We start from the raw sequence: 15,032 nt of genomic DNA, 5'->3' as shown, positions 1-15,032 counted from the left end.
CTCAGCCTCTGGTTCTATGGCTTTGAGCCTGAGCTACAGCTACGGATACCCTTGAGCTCTTGAGTCTTCTCCTCACCTTTGTTTTGAAGTGAGTTTGTGGTAGATGGTATAAAGCAGATTCTTGCCTTTAAGAATGTATAGCCTAAAAGTGTATTTTGTTTTCTTATTAATACAGTATTTATTTTGTCTTCTCTCTGCCAAATCCTGAGCCAAGCACTTTCCCCAGACTTCGTGGGGAGGTACTGGAAAAGGAACATACAGGGAAGATGGAACACGAAAGAACTGTGGGAGGTAACACGGAGGCAGCGGCTTCACATGGTGGAGAGGATGAGAAAGGCCACCATTAGGCAAAAGAGCCCCATGGCCTCTGATAAGGCATGGCCCAGAATTGCATAGGAGAAGAGTTGTTGCTTCTGAGAAGGGTTCCCAGCATAGCCAATGATGAAACTCCCCAAAACAGTCCCAATCCCTGCTCCAGAGCCACCCATCCCAACTGTAGCAGCCCCAGCTTCAGTGAACTTGGCAGCTGTGTCGATGTCCCTTGAAATGGCACTGATTTGGAAGTTGCGGCTAGGGATAAGTCAGAGGCCGCGGACCGCCAAGGTGCTGAGGCCCTCCTTTGTTGGCATCTGTGGTCGCTTCAACTCCACTGTAGACAATGAACGGCTCAGCAGCTGAGCGGTGCTCCCGATCAGGGAGAGGAACTTGGAGCAGGCTTACATTTTCAGGGGTGAGGGGCCAGGGCAGGAGAGTAGGGAAGAGAGAGGGGCGGGGGCACGGGAAGTGCGAGAGTTTATGTAGTTATCTTATTTTGTGTAAAATTTGGTGATATGCATTGGATTTAACTGTTTCTTTTTCTTTCTTTTTTTTTATGTGTGTCATTTCATCTCTCCCTTCCTTCTTCCTTCCTTCCTTCTTCCTCCCTTCCTTCCTTCCTTCCTTTCTTCTTCCTTCCTTCCTTTGGTTTTTTTTAGGACGTCATTCTGCCTCTCTACCATTGTGTCAACCATATCTTTCTTGTTCAGCTTTTAGTGCTCACTGTAGAGTTTCACAATCACTAGCTCTCCACAGTCCTTCCTGAGCTGTCCCTCTTCCCTCGGCTGTTTTATCAGGTGTTTTATGTATGTCACCATCTCCACAGCACCGTGTTGATGGCTCTACTGAGTGACTTATTCTTTCGAGGGTGAAAAGTTGGAATAAAGCCTCCTGTGACATCCAGCATCACCTTTGCTACCTGGGCAGCGTTACTTTATGTGTAGATTTGGCTTCCTTCCATTCATCCATTTCTACCCCGATGACTTTCTTCAGCATGGTTTGTGCACAGCTTTATCTAGTGCAGAAAACCTTTCAACTTGTGCTTGCCTGGAAAAGTCTCAATTTCTCCTTTTCACTTTTGGGAACCACTTTAATAATGCACAATGCACACACCACACAGTTTATTTATGTAAATATAGCTCCCAAGACTTAACATTTATAAATTAAAACTATTTCCATCAACCGTGAACTTTGAACCCCTTGGCCATCACATACTGTGTCTGCCTGCACAGCCACAGTGACAACCACTCTATTTCCTGCCTCTGTGGCTTCACCCATTCTGGACATTCCATGTTAAAAAAAGAACCTTAAGTGTTGTGCTTTGTGCTTGACTTCTGTCATTGAGAACAGTGCTTTCAAGGCATGTATTGGTTTTCTATTCTTTTAATCTACAAAATCCCATCTGTCATCCAGCCACTGAAGAGCTTAAAGCATCCCAGGGGGCTGAGTCCCAGTGACAAATGGAGAACCTGGTCATAAGACCTCCAGAGAAAGACTTGAGTAAGAAGAATCCAGATGAAATGCCAACAACCAGATATGGCCAGCACTTGGGGAGTCCAGACCATTGTATGTTATCATTTGTGAGACACTAGCCCATTGTGTGGATAGACCCCATTTTGCTTCTTAGCTAATGATTTGGTGACGTTTTGGTGATTCCCACCTTTAGACTAAAATAAACAACACTGCCGTGGATGCTCATGTGCAGACTTTTGTTGGACAAGGTTTTTGCTCCTTTTAGGTAAACTTAGGCGTGGCATTGCTGTTTCTGAAGCAGCTACAATGTTTCTGTCTCTCTGCCTGTTGGACAACATTTAAATGGGACTAGTTTACAGGTTCTGAGGTTCAGTCCATTATCATCATGGTTGGAAGCATGACAGCATCCAAACAGACATGGTGCAGGAGGAGCTGAGAGTTCCTGTTCCAAAGGCAAATAGAAGACTCCTTTTCAGGCAGCTAGGAGAAGGGTCTCAAAGCCCACCCCCACAGTGATACACTTCCTCCAACAAGGCCACACCTACTCCAACAAGTCCACATCTCCTAATAGTGTCACTACCTGGGCCAAGCATATTTAAACCACACAGACTCTGACTGAAGAGAATTCCTTTGTCTAGCCAGTGTTTATTGCTGCTTTCCCCTCCATTGTCTGGTTCCTGAAGCAGTAAGGAATTGATTTCCACACCCTCTGTTGCCCAGGTGCCCTCCTCCCAGGGGCTTAGGGCTTTTTGCAATGTAGGATATACAAGGGACAGGTTCTGGAAGTGAGAAGGGCTTCATGCTGTCCCCAGCAGTGGCTGACCTCACTGCACACTCCAGATCTTCCAGTGTCTGAGCTCTGTCTCTCTGGTGGGTGCATGGACAAGCCTCTCAAGAGGAACATGGTCTGGACTCCTGATGCTCCAGCCCTATCTAGTTGTTGACATTTCATCTGAATTTTTCTTACTCAGGTCTTTCTCCTGTCCTCTGGAGGTCTTGTGGCCAGGTTCTCCCATTTGTCACTGGGATGCAGCTCCCTTTAGATCTTTAAAGCTCTTCAGTGGAGCTGGAGGACAGATGAGATATTGTAGACTACGTGCCTTTCAGAAAGACATTATCTTGTGATTTCCTAACTCTTAAGCAGAAGCAGTTATTCTTATGATTAATTCTATTCTGTCTGTCTGTCTGTGTTAACTGAAATTGAAACCTATCACCTCCTGCATACTAGACAAATGATCCACCACTGAGCCATACGCTCATTTCTATTAGATATTTTTGAAACATAGTTTTGCTATGTTGCTCAGGCTTGCTATGTTCTTGCCTCAGCTCCCCTCTTGAGTTCTGGGAGGATACGTGTGTGCCATCCTACTCAGCTCTCACATATGTATGTATAGATTTGAGGCAGCATTTCATGTTGACCAGGACAGCCTTGAACTTCTGATCCTTCTGACTCCATCTTCCAAGCATTGGAATTAAATGCTCATACCAGACTTATGTGGTGCATGAGATCCAGCCCTAGGGCTTGCGCATGCTAGACAAGCCCTCTGCTAACATCTTTCTTTTATCGTTTTTTGTTTGTTCATCTGTTTATTTATATTTTTACTTATTTTTTTGGAGCAGGATCTTTTTATGTGTTCCTGGCTGTTCTGGAGCTTGCTCTATAAACCAGGAAGATCACAGATCAAAGGTGTGCACCACCACTGCCCGGCTGGTGTATTTTTATTTATGTGCAAGCAAGTGTCTGTGTCACACATACGTGGGTGCCCATGGGGGCCAGAAGAGAGTGTTGAATCCCCTGGATCTTGGGTTACAAGTAGTGGTGAGCTTTCTCACATGGGTGCTTGGAACCAAACTACAGCCCTCCGAAGAGCAATGGGTCATTGCTCTTCCCACTGACCCATCTCTCTTGCTGCCGTATCACAGTTTTAATGACCAATTAAACTTCTCTTTTCTGTAAACTGCCCCATCCGGAAGTGTGTCTAGTAAGGTGGGGTTTTTTCTTCCACATCTTGTTAACATACTGCAGATACTTCCTGGTGCATTCCTGTAAGCCCGGTCCCCACTGTTATCGGCCTCCTAATTGCATTGCACATCTACAATAAAGATATGTAGTGTGGAAGTTATTGATTTTCCTGTGTGAATCCCTTTCATCTTGTTTAAGCCTGGAAAGGCTCTTCTCTCCAGAGCTTTGATGATTGCTCACGCTCACTTGGTCCCAACAGCTTTCATGCCTTGATATTCCCCTGTCCTCAATTCTCTTTAATCCACTTAGAGTTTTGCAGGAGGAAAATAATGTTGGTGAGGTTATTTTCCTCTCTCGTCAGCCAGCCAGCCCCCTCGATGTGATAAACTATGGTCCTTATTTGCCCATTGTCTAGTGTCTTAGTTGGGTTACTTTTGCTGTGATGAAACACCATGACCAAAAGCAAGCTGAGAAGAAAGGGTTTATTTCACCCACAGTTCCATAGAACAGTTCATCATCAGAAGCAGTGAGAGCGGGAACCCAAGCAGGACTGGAACCTGGAGCAGGAGCTGATGCAAAGGTCACGAGGTGCTGCTTACTAGCTTGTTCATCACAGCCTGCTCAGCCTGCTTTCTTAGAGAACCGAGGACCACCAGCGCAGGGATTTTACTACTCACAGTGGGCTGGGCTTTCCCCATCAACCACTACAGCCAGATTTAATAGAGGCATTTTCTCAGTCAAGGTTCCCTCCTTCCAGATCACTCTAGCTTGTGTCAAGTTGACAGAAAATTAGCCAGCACAGCTTGAATACCCTGTGCTTACATAGAAGGTAGGGTCTGTTCCAGAACCCTGTTTTTTTTTCAATCATCTGAGCATTAATGAGGTTCCCCTAATCCCTAAGGTAGCAAACTTGCTTTATTTAGAATAAAAAATTTTCTTTATTTTTTTCTCTGTTAGAAACAGTTGTTTCCTTTATAGGTCTATGTTAAACCTGTCTTTTTCAGAACCTCCAGAGAGATTGTTTTTTGTTGCTAAGGTACATGTTGTGGCTCGTGGGCCCCTCCCCAGTCTGAGTATTAACCACAGCAAACCAAACTGCCCTTGGCAAGCTGATATGTGTTCTGCAGGCTGCAGAGTTGAGCAAGCACGGGGCTGGGATAGACCCGAGAGAACAAGTGCAGGCCTTGCCGGCAGAAATGACCCAAATGCTGGTCCCAGCCATCTCTGTTATCTTCTCTATCCCATCGACCCCCTGCATCTTTACTCAGGAGACCTGCTGCCTGAGGAACTGGAAACTGGGAGTGGTTTGCAGATGGCTCTGTACAATGTGTGGCGCCACCTACAGGGGACAGCTGTACACCACACACCCCTGCTTTGGCCACTTGTTTTCTACTGCTGTTGGGAACAGTTGCATATAGTTTAAAATGATGTGTGTGTGTGTGTGTGTGTGTGTGTGTGTGTGTGTGTGTGTGTGGTGTGTGGATGTGTGTGTGTGGTGTAGATGTGTGTGGTGTGTGGTGTGTGTGTGTGTGTGTGTGTGGTATATGGATGTGTGTGTGTGTGTGTGTGTGTGTCTGTGTATGTGTGTGGTGTGTGGATGTGTGTGTGAGTGGTGTGGATGTGTGTGGTGTGTGGTGTGGATGTGTGTGGGGTGTGGATGTGTGTGTTGTGTGTTTGTGTGGTGTGTGTGTGGTGCGTGTATGTGTGTGTGTGTGGTGGGAGTGTGGTATATGTGTGTGTGTGTGTGTGTGTGTGTGTGTGTGTGTGTGTGTGTTAGAGTCCAAAGCTAGCAGATCAGGGTCATCCACAGTGCTAGAGAGCTGCTGTCCTGGGCTGCATCTTCTTTCTTGCTCATTGAATTAGTTTCTGTGGTCTCTGGACTGATGTCCACATTTGTCTTAGAACAGGCCCTACCTTCCGTGTAAGCACAGAATATGCTAGCTGCTCTGATTAGATTTATATCAACTTGATAACTCTGGTTTTAGGTTTGAAAGATGTTCATTTAAGCACACATGCCGATAGTTAACCGTTTGCTTCCCAAGATAGAATCTGAGCTGTAGGTTTGACTGTTTATGCACAAAGGAGACTAAAGGTGGTGTTGGGGGATACTCATAAATGCCACTGCTTAAGCTTATACTTGTAAGATGCATGTAAAATAGAATTTATCATCACAATTCATAACTGCATGATTCAGCATGTTTAATAGATCTATTTTGCTATGCTGCTGATCTCCAGGGCTTTTTCATCTTGGAAAACATCTCCTGGCCAGTTCTGCCACGCTGCTTTATTCTCTGTCCCTGTGAGGCTGACACGCCAGTACTTCCTGTGAGTGAATTCCCATGCACAGTGTCTTTTTGGGGTGGCTTATTTCACTCAGCACAATGTCTTCAAGACCATCCATGTTGTTATACGTGCTATCATTTTTTCTCCTTTCTAACTTGAGTAACTGCTGTAGCTCATATGAAAAGTGTCCTTTATAGGCTTACATGTTTGAACACTGGGCCCCAGCTGGTAGCTATGAGTTGGAAGTCTGTAGAAACAGCTTAAAATAAAAGCTTGAAGGAGGCAAGTGGGTCAGTGGGTCAGTGGGAGCAGGCTTTGAGATTTTATTGTTCAGCCCTACTTCCTGTCCTCATTGTGACCCTGTGACCAGGAGCCACTCTTTGCCAGGAGACCTTTTCTGCCCTGTATCTTTTCTTAAACATGAATCAGAAGAAACTTATTCCTAAGTTGTTTTTGTCACAACACAAAGAAAAGGAATAAATACAGTGACATGCCTGCTCACCTGTGAACCACAACAGCTCGTCTGTAGATGAGTTCTCTGGCAGCATCCACCTTTGGGCTGTTATGAGTAATGCCACTAAACACTAGGGTGTCCAGATATCTCTTCAAGATATTACTTTCAGTCTTCCTGAGTGTGTGCCCAGAAGAGGAGTTCCTGGGGCCCACAGCAATTCTATTTTTAATTTGTAGGAACCGCCAGACTGCACTCTGTAGCAGTCACACCATTTACATTGTCATCAGTAATGCACAAGGTGCCAGTTCCCCAGTCCTTCCCTGCACTAATTTAATTTTGACAGCAGCCATCCTAATTAGTGGCTTCAGGTGGCATCTCTTGGTGGTTTTATTTCCAGACACAGCATCTCTAAGCAACTTACCATGTGCTTGATGACTATTGACTATCTTCTTTAGAGGAGTGTCTGTCCAAATTCTTTAAGTAAGATAATGTGCTTTCTCATTGTGCTATGGGAACCACCCACCACACTCTGTATATCAACCTCATGAGGTCCATGGTCTGCCAATGTTCTCTCTCTTCCTGTGGGCCTTTTCACTCTTTGACGCATGGAAGGTTTTGGTCCAGTCCAATTTGTCTCATTTTCTCTGCTGTAGTGTCAGTGAACTAATCACTAACTCCAAATGTCATGAAGCTTTTGCCCTGTGTTATCTTCCAAGACAGTGGATTCTCAACCTTCCTAATGCTGTGACACTTTTACACAGTTCTTCATGTTGCGGTAGCCCTTCCCCCAGCCACAACATTATTCTACACTACTTTCTAAGGGTATCTTTGCTCCTGCTATGGATCTTAATGTAAATAGCTGTGTTTTCTGATGGTGACCTCATGAAAGGGTCATTTGACCTCCTAATAGGATCATGATTAACAGGTTGAGAACCATTGGTCAAGTTTTGTGGGTTTACCTTGAAGGTTTGATCTGCTTTAGTTAGTTGTATGAGGTGGAGGCTAGCTGTACTGTTCTGCACCTGGGCCTGCAGGTTCCTCAGTACTGTGAGTTGGAAAGGCTGTCCAGCCTCTGCTGAATGATATAGACACCCTTGTCAAAATGCTTTGCTTTATGTGTTGCCTGCAGAGAAGCTAGTGCACGATCAGTGTGTGTTGAAGAGCCCACATGCTGGAGGGTTTCATTCTGTCATATGTATATTTAATCCTATACTACTTAGTTCTTTTAAAATTAAAAGAGTGTATGTGTGAGTGTGTGTGAATGTGGGTGTATGTGTGTGTGTGTGCGTATGCATGCACGTGCACACGCACGTGTGTGTGCATATACATGTGCATCTGTGGAAGCCAGAGGACAATTTTTTGGGGGGTTGTCCAGTTCTTCATTTGCACTTTGCTTTGAAGCAGTCTCTCTTGTTTCTGTTACCAAGCAGTGCACCACAGATTAGCTGCCTGTGATTCTCCTGTCTCTGTCTCCCATCTTAGAATTAGAAATGCATGCCACTGAATCTAGACTTTGGCATGAATTCTGGGGATCAAACTGAGGTTGTCTGGCTTGGGTAGCTAGCTTTTTTTTTCTTTTACCAGCTGAGCCCTCTCCTGGGACCTGCCACCCAGTATTTAATATAAGGCTTGGTCATAAGTTTGAAGGCCCTCCTCCTTTGCTCTGTGTAACCTAGAGGCATGTGCTAGTACTTGGTTGGTGTTACCTCCTCAGGAACAGCAAGTTTCTGTTTATTGAAACAGGGTTTGTCTGTGTAGCACTGGCTGTCCCAGAACTTGCTTTGTAGACCAGGCTGGCCTCCACCTCACTGAGCTCTGCCTGCCTCTGCCTCATGGATTAAAGGATTATCCCACCATTACCTGGCCAGCAAGTCCTTCTTATGCCAATCTGCTTGAACCCTGTGTGGAAGATGCTCACTCTTTGAGACGTACCTGTCGAGATGGGGCCACCTGGTTCCAGGTCCTTAGTTATCTATGTAGTACTGCTGTGTGATGTAACATAGTCCTCTTCAGATCTGTGGGCAATATTGGGAGATTATTATTCTACCCAATACATATAATGTCCCCATGCTTGCTGAGTGTCCAAACCTAGCTGTTTACTCTCTGCCTTAAACTAGTTGAGTTTCTGTTGTGAGAACTGTGTGCCTGAAAAACGTTATATTGAAGAAATATGCTCTATCCAAAATGAGACTGTTCCTTACCTTCCTCGCTGATAAAACACCTGGCTCAAGCGCAGTTTCATGGCAGGGAATGTATTTCAGGGAGAGTCACTCGTGAGGTTGACATGTAGCCTGCTTCCATCTAGCCTGACTAGGAAAAGCAGAGACCTCAGGTCACACCAAGGTAGCCACAACCCTCTAGTCCTGCCCCGTGATGGCCCTAAGTCCACCAGCTAGACCCATTACACAAAATGTTTCATGCCCCCTTAAACAGTAGCCCCAACTGTGAACTAAGTGTTTAAGCATATGAGTTTATGTGGGATATTTCACACTCAGACCAACTCATTGAACATTCAGGTACCTGCCTGGAATCCTAGCACTCAGGAGACTGAAGCATGTAGATGTCAAGTTCAAAGCTAACCTGGGCTACATGGTAAGCTCCAGGTCAGCCAGGGGCACATGGCAGAACCCCGTCTAAACATATCTAAAATAAATAGTTTTCATAGCTACAAAGGCAGGGAACTATGGGAAATGTTTCTATAGGTAAAAAGGCAGAGGGTTTGATTGAAAATAACAATGATACTTTCATTTAAAAAAAACTCACCGATACAAGTGTTTTGTAACTGTTTTTATTGACAACTAAATGACAGGTACTAGCTAATAAAAATAGGCAAAATCAAGCTTGAGTAGTGGGCAGTGAGCTTTGCAAGCACAGGCTCACACCAATGAAAGAAGTGCAGGAAACCAAGGAAACCACAGCTCATTTTATTCATACCAGAGGCTGGCAGCAGTGCTTCCAAGCCAGGGGACCCAATCCCGAAGAGGTAAGTCCTTTTAGACTGTGCATAGGAGGAATTAGTCTTTGGTTGCTAGTTATTAGGGAATTGTCATCAGAACCAGTGGCAGCCTACCTGGTCTATACCATACTTTCTCAACCAAACAGACACACCGAATAAAGGTTCGAAGACTCCCTGTGTGAGGAAGTGTCCTAGGCTGTCTGTTTAGGGGCCTGCTAAGCAAGCCTTCCCCTCTTTTATTTGCTAGAAGGCAACTTCAAGGGTAAAAGTTTGAGATTCAGGGTCTGAAGAGGCAATTCAGTGCTTAAGAGACTCTGAGTCTGGTTCCTAGCTTTCATGTCAGATAACTCTCAACCACCTGGAACTCCAGTGCCCTCCTCTCGCCTCTGTGGGTACCTGCACACACAGGGCAGGCACACACACTTTGAGGTTAGGGTCATGCTATCCTCATCTCTTGTACCAGCTGGGAGCGACCCTAAAGCTCCTGGCTTTCTCATCCCCAAATTCCCATTTGCTTTATAAACAAGCATTGTTCTTAAAGAGTACATATATCCTTTCTAGCTACTTTTGACCTAAAACCAACCAACCAAACAAACAAACAAAAACAAACAAACAAACAGTGAGCCAGCCACAGTAGCATTTTCTCCTAAATTATATTTGCAAAATACTGATAACAAAAGGTTTTTGTGAAAAGAGGCCTCTCCGGATTTGTCTTGTGGTTGTGATAAAGCAACTGTTCTCAGCCTCGTTCAAGACTTTGAAACTGGTCACCACCGTGACCTCTGCCATTAGCCCAGGATGGTGCAGAGCTCTGAAGCTGGGGCAGGGGACCCAGGCTGTGAGCCCAGCTGGCACTCGGCCCCTGACTGCTGCTGGTTGCTGTAGCTCACACTGAGCCAGACTGCAGGAACTGAAGATCTAGAGATGAGAATATTTGGAGTCGGGGGAGGCTTGCTGTGGTGACCTCTCACCAGCCCTCTCAGAGCTGGATGCTGCACTGAGTCTCTGGCCTCCATCCCTAATTTGGGAGGCACTCTGGCCCTCCCCTGCCCAAGCATGAGAAACTCTTTCTGTTTTCTGGGGGCTCCTGACAGCCTCCAGACCCATCCTGTGCTCACAGCATGCACATGCTCTCTGGGAAATGCCTGTCTGAGTCTTTTGCTCTTTTCTACTGGCTTTCCCTTATTACTTGTAAGCGGTCTTACATGTATTTTGAACGCAGCCTCTTGTAGGGCATTTGCATTCTAGGTGTTTTCTTTGACTCAGGCTTTTTCACGGTTCCAAACATTCATTAACAGCTCTTGGTTTAGTCTCCCTGTTAGGTACGACCCTTCACAGAAGCAGAGGCCACAGGGCATCACATGCATATTAAGAAAGTGGAACATGGCAAGACAATGTGTTCCCGATGCTTATTTTTGGTAAAACATAAAATCTCCCTTGAATGAGCAGATCCTCGTCCAGACCCAGTAGAACCTCAGGAGAGATGGGAAGAATTGTCAGAACTTCAGATGGGATCTTCACGAAGGAGGAGGTGTAGGCCTGCTTTTATCCGTCCGTGCATCCATCCCTGTCTACCTGCCAGCCCAGGTCCTCACCTCATCGTAGTGTTTCCCTGTGCTCAGACTGGCTGCTCTTTGTTCTGCACAGCCTTGGTGTGAAGAAGAAAGGCTCTGAACTCCCCAGCTTGCCCAGCCACTTCCCTAACTCAGGGCCCTGGTGTTCAGGTTCATGATGGCCTTGGATGGTCTGGATTGCAGACTCTGGAACTGGAGTCCCCTTCTTACCCAAGGCTTTCTGAACATTTAATATGTCCATGTTTATTTCATACAGTGATTCTCGCTGCCTCTTTTCTCCTTCAGTTATGTGGTGTGTGTTCGTGTGTCCGTGGGCCATGGCACATATGTGGGTGTCACAGGAAGACTTGTGAGAGTCAGTTCTCTTTCTACCAGCTGGGTCTGTAGGGTCAAATTTGGGTCATCAGGCTTGGTGGTACAAATCATTACTTACTTGCTTATTGTGATATGATGTGATGTGATCTGATGTGTGTGTGTGTGCGCGCGCGTGCGCGCGTGCGCACGCACGCGTGTAGGCCCATAGACGTCATGGTATATATGTAGCAGTCAGAGGGCAACTTATAAAAGTTGGTTTTCTCCTTCTACCATGTAGGTCCAAAGGATTAATTTCAGTTTGTCAGGCTCAGCAGCAAGTTTTTTTATTTCTCTTCTTCTTTTTTAAACATTTATTTTCCAGGCTTTTACAAGGTAGTGGTTATCACGTTGTCTTGCGTTTCATTTCTTTGTGTGCATGTGCAGATCAGAGGTTAGCTTGCAGAATTGGGATTTTCTTCTCCCAGGTGAGTTCTAAGGATGGACATCAGCTCGTTAAGCTTGGCAGCCATCTTTGTATGCCGTCTTGCTAGCTCAGGTACTGCTCGCTCTGAAGTCTCAAATAAACTGCCCAGGCTAGTTGGATTCACACAGCTCAAGGCTTTGCAGCAAATTCTGAAGAGAGCCATTCCTGGGGTCTAGGAAGTATTGTTTCTTCACACTGGGTGGTGTACTCCATGGCCATTAGTATAACATCAGTCCTCCACCTTGAGAAGAACACTGGAGAATTTTAAATCACGCTGACTATGTACATGAAGTAATGATTAAAGTGGAAGCCCAAGATTGGATTAAAAAGCTACAATGCATGTGTTTTCCCTCCTGTTAGTGTGGTTTTTATACTGTGGGGAGGGACAGAGGTTGTTGACTAGGGGTCTGTGACCCAGGAGCTCGTAGCAGAGAACTCCAGAGTCTCCTTTTGCTTCACACATCCCAGATGGCGAGTTGGAAGAACCATCAACTACCAACGGATAGGCAGTAGAGCCGAAGGAACAGCCAGATCCCTCTACTGAGGAGCCAGGGCATACACCCTACGGCACATGTCGCACTGGGTATGCTGTGGCGACTAAGCTGTGCAAACACACCTGGGTTGTTACAGAATTCATGACTATAATGCAGCATAACCTTCTGAAATGCCAAAAGAAAGAAAAGAAGAAAGGAAGGAAAAAAGGAAGGAAGGAAAGAAGGGAGAAAGAAAGAAAGATAGATGGCAATATCAATTCCTCAATTCAGGTAATTCTTCCTTGTGTCAACTTGACAAAAACTGATCACTACAAAAATGGGCTCAAGCTAAAAACCTTTCCCAGCTTCTGTCAATCATAACCTTATAGTGGGCATGGCTCACCTTGCCTCACAGAGACCTCACAGAAGCTAAAGCTTTTTTCTTTTCAGAAGGCTTCCTTTTCTTCTCTCCCCCACAAAATTCCACCGCTTTGTTTTCTGTAAATTTCATTTCTCCCAGGGGGGTTATAAATGATCAATATAAGTGATTTTTTTGAAATGTGGTTGGAAATGAGGCCACAGCACAAGTCTTGGATAATTCTGGCTTTCTGCTAACACATGACAGGTGCTGTGCCTGTTTCCAAGGGCTGTTGGCAGCTTGTCATGCTAAGCACTTCTTCACACGGTCCATCACACCTGCAGCAAGCTGTCTCGTTGATTGTCACAACTGAAGGACAACATGTCAGAAGTCTGTCAACCTGACAGTACCCAAATAGAATATTTTGTTTTTCTTGTCGAGTTGATAATATGCTACCTTCTGAAATTCTCTGGAAAAGCAACACAGCACAGTAGATGCTCTTGAAGTTGAATGCAGGACAAAGGGACAAGGTATGTGTCTCGGAAAAATAGTGACTTGGTGCCCAATCTTGAAGGCCAGGGAGGAAAGTTCCTTAATTGTCCCTAGGCTTACCTGATGGCAGCCACAGCAGGTACGTAGCAGGTAGTTCTCTCTGTTCTGGGATACCCAGGGAAGTTAAAGCCATTTCGCTTCCAGTCAGTGGCTTTGGAGAGAAGCATCACTTTGGTGGCTGGCTTACATGTCACCACTTCTCCTCAGTGCCAAGAAGCCAATGCTGAGTTTCTAAGAGGAGAGGTCTTCTGCTCAGTTATGCAGAGCTGTGGACCTCTCTCATTCCAAACACAGGACAAAAGACGTGTATGAGTATTGGAAGGCTTGAGCTGGAGGCTCTTGTTGGGTTTGGCTAGGGGTGGGCAGGGTGGCCTGTTGAACATGCACTGGCTGGCATGCTCCACCAAAATCCTGTTCCCACAGTAACACTGAGTCCACTGATCCAGAGACCCACCTCTTCCAACCAACCATCGTGCCAGCCTCCACTCTGGAAGCTCCCTGTCCCACCTGTGCAGGGTGCTTCTTCCTCTGGTTTTCAGGTTGTATCCTGCTCTTCGATCACCAGCGTTTGCAGTTCCACACCAATGGCCAACTGATTTGCTCCCACCCCTCCAAACCCTGAGCACAGTTCTGTATACAGGAAATTGGCTGCAGTAGAGGTGTGTCTATTTGACTACCATGGGACCTTACCTGCTTTGTATCCCTGGAAGGAACTCAGCTGTGGACTCTGCTGCCTTCCCCATGGCCCTCTATGGGCAGCAGGGCTGGCTGGATGACTGTGTGGGTCCTGCTGAATGAGCTCCATGGCCTGGAGCTTTCTCTTTCCTCCTAGTTCCTCTCTCAGAACCCAGATTGGGGGGAACCTGTAACCTGCCTCCCATCACTTTAGGCTTCCATGGAAATGAATTGTCAGAGTAGTGATCCCCTCTCCATAAATAAAGTAGCCAGAAAGAACCTGGGCTGTTTAAAGACTACAAGGCTGTGTGCAACAATTCAGACAGATCATGAATCATGGGGCAGACCAGGCAAGGGACAGTGCTCCAAAGGGCATTGGGTGCTGAGGACACACAGTGACATCAAAATACACATCAGAGCTGGATATTAAACAAACCCAAGGACCAGCAGGGACAGAGTGGGGAAGGTAGCCTTCCCCAGATGGGCCTCCAGTGAGCATCCTGAGGTTTACACTGGTTATTAACCTGCACCAAGGGGCACATTTATCAATCATAAAGCTCTGCCTGTCTGCTGAATCTCTCCTCACAGAGATTGGCAGAGGTCACTCCAACCTTTCTACTGTGGTTCTGTAAAGAAAATTTATTACTTCCTTGGAGACCCCAAAACAGATGAAATAGATGGTGGTAGATGGAGCTATTAATTTAATGACTCCACCGAAGCAAGCATGAAAAATTCAGTTTTGCTGCACACCATTGACAACAAAGCAATGCTTGCCTCGGAGCTGAGAAGCCCTGGGGTACAGTGCAGGCTTCCCCCAGACTCAGAGGGGGAATGTCTGCAGCTCTTTATTGACTGATGATCAAACACACTTTAATGACCATTTACGATGCCCAGTATTTTTTTTAAAAAAGACTTGTTTTATTGTATATGAGAGGACATTTTGTCTGCAAGCAAGTCTATGTGCTATATTCATGTTTGGTGCCTGCAGAGGTCAGAAGAGGGTGTTGGGACCCCTGAAACTGGAATTACAGATGATTGGGAGTTGCCATGTCAAGTGCTGGGACTCGAACCTGGCTCCTCTTGAAAAGCTGCCAGTGTTCTTAACCTCCCAAGTCCTCTCTCTAGCTCAAGAACCAACACTTTTCTCCTATTTCCTATACAAGCATAGCAAGTGCTTA

At 45.8% G+C, this 15,032-nt stretch overlaps 1 pseudogene across 1 annotated transcript; it reads right to left on the bottom strand.

Moving 5' to 3' along the window:
- Positions 1-311: 311 nt before the first annotated feature.
- LOC308417629 (ATP synthase F(0) complex subunit C2, mitochondrial-like) lies at positions 312-13,312 on the bottom strand (annotated as a pseudogene). Its single transcript has 2 exons — positions 13,240-13,312; positions 312-805 (listed from the first exon to the last, which is right to left on the bottom strand). The product of its transcript is annotated as an ATP synthase F(0) complex subunit C2, mitochondrial-like (transcript).
- Between the last annotated feature and the right edge of the window lie 1,720 nt (positions 13,313-15,032).

Source organism: Micromys minutus, assembly GCF_963924665.1.
Source record: "Micromys minutus genome assembly, chromosome: 2".
NCBI lineage: Eukaryota > Metazoa > Chordata > Mammalia > Rodentia > Muridae > Micromys > Micromys minutus.
This window is presented reverse-complemented; position numbering and strand designations above follow the sequence as displayed.